This window comes from Opisthorchis viverrini (genome assembly GCF_000715545.1).
Source record: "Opisthorchis viverrini unplaced genomic scaffold opera_v5_179, whole genome shotgun sequence".
Lineage (NCBI taxonomy): Eukaryota > Metazoa > Platyhelminthes > Trematoda > Opisthorchiida > Opisthorchiidae > Opisthorchis > Opisthorchis viverrini.
In genome coordinates, this window is record NW_008751828.1 from 91,260 (window position 1) to 96,527 (window position 5,268).

A 5,268-nucleotide genomic window follows, 5' to 3' on the forward strand; every position below is an offset into this window, starting at 1 on the left:
CTGTTTCTGGCACAATCATTCGAGTGCGCAACAAAAGATAGATTTGAATTATAAATGACGAGCGGCGATACGACATCCCCTCGAAGGTCTGCTTAGAAAGCACACACTTCGATCACCCAACGGTTGATCGTGACCACCAGTGAAATATCCAATATGGTGGAAATACGCTAAAACTTACCAACAGCCTGACACCGCTCAAAATGCATGTTGTATACAGCAGCATTAGGACTGAGACGTCCATCTCTTACTAAGCGCACCTCTGATTAGGCCAGTTCACTGCAGTCAGAAGAGTTAAACTATTGATTTATTGGCTCCGGATAGGGTCCCACAGAAACAGTACTGCCCATTGGTTTGAGGATCAAAGCTTTGAGTCAAAGGTATGAGTACAAACTTTCATTACCCTGCGAGTCAGACTTATGTGTCGAATGCTCGAAGTCAGGTATCTGAGATATTCCTCCTTCCTCGACCTCGACATGAGTAGTACTATTCAACTTTGAGTGAAATACCCAATACAGTTGAAATAATTTTGAAATTAGAGTCTGGTGCTGCTCAGAATGCAACTACGGTAGGCGTTCAGATTAGTATTCAGACTATTACACTTTCCTTTCTATATCCCTAGACACACCAGCCTCCTGCCGCCAGGTGGGTCAGATAATTGAATCACCGCCTCCGGAAACGGTTCGTCAGTGACACGATATAGATTGGGCCCGTGAGCAAAAAACCTACATTTTCCATTGACTTCTGAGTCAAACTTTGGAATTAAAAGCCCAGAATGAGATGCCACAACCGAACCCTGGTTTACGGCCCGCGAAACAGCGAAGTAGAATTTGTCCATGCAGCCCTTTGCCCATCGGCTCTACCTAATTGCCCCCTACCTACCCCGTCCATTCGACAGTCAGAGAGTCTCTCATATCAGGTTGGTCAATGGTTCGAGGGCTGACGAACACAGTCTTCTGGCCATCTGGGTTGGGGGTTAGAAAATAGTTAGCGAATTGTTCTGTAACAACGGTAATGTAAGTGCATTTCCGCTAAACACCGTTGCCCTGCGGTCATGCTTTTAAGTTAACGAATTTGGTAGGGGACCCTATTCATCCTCCTGTCTAGGCGTTGGCCTCCTGGGAGTATCCAAGCCCACATACAACCCTAAATTGCACATATACGAATAAACTCATGCCACATCGACGGTAACGTGGTGTCATCAGCCGGGTCGCATTACTTGTTGCACACAAAAGGGCGGGTAAGGACAAACGGGTTCCTTACATACTTTTTCCCCCTTCTCCCCACCCCATCAAACACTTTACTTTTGTATTGTAGGTCCGTAGGACTGACGACCCCGTTCTGCGTTCAACAGCTGCTTGCTTGACATTGATGTGCGCTGTACATCAGAAACAATAATTCAATTCGCAAGCCCAGTTGTTGAGCTAACCACCCCATCACTCTGCACCCGAATGTGGCTGCGCGCCTCTGTCCAGCTAGGGGCTTCTGTGGCAAGATATGCAGGGGTTGGCATCGTCCTAAGTCAACGGGCGGAATGATCATTGTTTGACTGCATGGTCGTTATTAGTAGTATATGGGCGGTTCGCCTGGTAAAGTCCGTGAAGGAGTCTCACAAGCGGCAAATTGATCGATGTCCACTTGCTGTGTTTGCTTACTCTCCAACCTGCAGTAACTCTGACACCATCAAATACAAGTTCCATGAAAACTTGAGTGTCCTGTTGCGGCCAACTAGAGTCTATAATTGTGTTTTCTGGAGATCTAAATGCACAAATGGGCAGGGTTGCTGGACCTGAGACTCAATGACGTGGTCGACATGTATTGAATCCAGTACGCACAAAAAACGGCAACGGTCGCTTCAGCTGTGTGTTGACCACAGGTCGCGGATCCGGAAATCCAACAAAAACCAGAAGCAACTTCTGCAAAGTCTGTCTGCTGGTCCGACAGTGGATGCACATGATCATTGGAGAGAAATATCAAAAGTTGTACTTCATGCCGAAACTTCTGTATGCGGTATAATCCAGTGACCTTGTTCAAAGCATTGGATCCATTATAGAAACGTAGCTTTGCCGTAGGCCTGGCGACAATTTTCCCCTAGGCACAATCCACAATCCTACGTCAGATAAAACCGAGTATGTACAGGCCTAGAGAATTGATGGAACCTCAAGATCGAAGAAGTGGAAAATGTGAAAAATGCTGTAACCGTCTACGAGTTGCCGTACCTTATTCCTCAAAGGAATCCGCGGACGCATCTTGTGGGCAAAGCGATCAAGGAACACATAATTCTCCGATACCCGGCAAAACAGAAAGTTTAGACCGCTGAGCAGAGTAGCTAGAACAACAAACTAGGTGATCACCTGCTACTTCCCATCTGGGCTGCCGATCCCCAACAGGAACGTTAGCTGTGAATACGGGAATTCCGGATTCTTCGTGTGTTCCTACTCAAGCGTCACCATGCTCCTGGCGCAGACCACCCGTCGCCTGCTCAGTTCGAGGATGATGTTGAATCAATCAATGTCTCTCTAACTTAAACCCGTTTGTCCGGAGGAAAGGACCGTCCCAGACAGATGTGACCAATCAGTAATAGTACTCATCTTCATAAACAGACTCGCCGTGAATGTAGTAACTGCAGATGCGCCAGTTAAACCTTCACGTCACTAATCTTACCTCATCCTAAGGCGGCACACGAAAATCGACCCATGAGCAACACTCGATATTTACACCGGGCAGGGAGCACATCAGTTAGATTTTCACACTCCGTTAGGGATTAGAACAACACCAAATATACGGACGATCCAAAATTTTTGTCTATTTTGATGTCAGGAGCGTGTTTCATTCTGTTAGCTGGCTGATGCTTACAATGACGGATGCTCCGCAGCCAATGCCCAGTCCTCATACCCACATGCTTCCGTTGAACTCTCTAAAAGCTTCTCTAAAAAAGTGCTATTCAGCAATGGCGGCTACCTTCTATTCTTGTTCAATTTGGTTATCAATGAAGTGGTGACGTTGGAAGTCATCAAAACCCCCGTGTTCAAATAGCAACTAGTGAGAACCTTGTGCATCTGGAGTATTGAGGTATCGTCTCGACCTCTGAAGACGAAGATAGGAGCACAGTTGTATAAACTGACCAACATGTTATCATCCGGTATGTGCTTCACATCAGTAAAGTGCACAATCATAATTGGGAACTTACAGCCTCTGAGCATGTCATTTTCACCCCAAGAGTAACTGGGAGTTGTGAATAGTTTTACATACGTGGAAAGTTGCATTAGCTCTGAGGGCGGTGTGTTTCATGAGGCCAACACATGAATCATGAAGTCCCAAACAGACCTTGCAAATTGGCACCACTTGTGGCGCCAAAAGGGCACATAACAAGGCCTCAAGGATTACTTGTCCCAGGCCACATTACGGACTGTGTCCTCGTATAGTTGCAAAACACAGTCTCCATGGTCGGAGGCTTGGTGGTTGGATGCGGACAGCGGTCCACGGAAAAGTGCAAAAAACTTGGAGTCATCACCCGATGAACCAATTTAACCGAGGAAAAAGTTTTTTATTTGTACCAGGAGTAGGTCCATCCTCACCAGAGACAGAATGTCTGCTGTTAGGTAAGTTATTGTTCCACAAAAGTCAGAGAGCACGCCAGCCGAACCGTTTTAATACGAACGGGGGACTTCTCACTAGGCCCGTATTCGAATAACCGTGATCAACCTAGTCGCTTCTGGTACCTACAAGGATCAGCAATCTGACAGCCATGACCACTGTACAACCTGTACGCGGTTCTTACACCTGGAGGCAATGAAGAGCATATCAGGAGCTCTCGACTTGCAATGCTGTACCAATATTCAAGTGTTGAAGGGCGGCTACCCGTGAACCAGTTCGGTCGATAAAGTTATTCTAGCCTTCGTTGCGTCCTCCGAAACTATCAAATCTTAACTACCTCATACGACTACATCTACATTATTAGGTTTGATGATCCCACCAACCATAATAACCTCTACTTATCCAACTAATCCAGGAATGCTAAACTTGTGGACCACTTATGTGGGGCGGTTACGCAACCCGTACAGGAACGAAATCGTGCTTACTGCTCCCGAATCAATGTTTCACGGGCCATCATAGGGCGACAATGACAAGCGGCGCCAAGAGTGACGCTACAAACGGAGTTAAGTTGAGTATTTCGTAAATGCCTTCACCATGGGCCCTTTTTTGGGATCGGACGCTACTACCGATTCTCTCCGGTTGTCTGGGATAGTCTCCTTTGCCCAAATGGAAGAAAAGAGAGCAATCTCTGAATAAGGACCTCATTTCCACCCCTGACCGATGATGGTGTGAGATCATCCGGAACGGGAGTTTGGTTACGCTTTGGGGAGATACGGAGTCAATGCCATCCAGCTAAAATAGCCATGGACCTACGGCGGTTCCAGAATCCAACTGAGTAGCAGAAGCTGGTCACAAGGATTTACGCTCTAAATATTAGGCCTAACAATATAAACACACGCAGGCAAGGAAGAAGTACCCACCCAACTGCGCACTGATGATGTCTCCTCGTATGGTGACGAAACGTTTGCAAGCCAATTGCCAAGCTCGGCGAACAGATCAACAGCCATCTGATCAACAACCAATAAGGGTCTTCACTGTCTACCATTTTGTTTAATTTCGTCAACGGTGCAGTAATTATAAAAATGGTTGAGCTGAAGCACACTTTCGGTGTCTACCTGCTGTGCCACCTGAAGGAATCACGAGGACGAAGATACTGCCAGGTTGCCCAGGCCTAGACAGGAGCAATAGAGATACAGAAGTCGGGTTTGAAGTAACGAACTAATGAGGCAAACACTGGGAGGTTTTTGGAAATCCTGGTGTTTGAATCTCTCTGAAAGAGAGACGATATCAGTCTCATTTCTGAAAAAGAGGGGGCGCAGACATTACTTTAAAGGTTGATGAAAGCTTTGCAGTCCTTCAGCGTGTGCCTCGCGCCCACAAATTGTAAAGCCATGTTACAAAGCATACAGTCGATGAACACTCGTCTAACAATTCAGTGGGTGACACTGGGAGTTGTGTAATACTATATGTCATCATCATCATCATCGACAGCATGACATCAGTGTTCCACACCGATGCTTCACTGCCGTACAACCATGGCTTATTTGAAAGCCTTATTGTAAAGAAAAGAATAAAGGTGGATGGGGGAGGGACTTAGTGCTAGCTTAACACAATCATTCAGAGGTGCCTACACCTCCAGACATTCGCTCAGGCAATCTGGATAGAAACTGACAA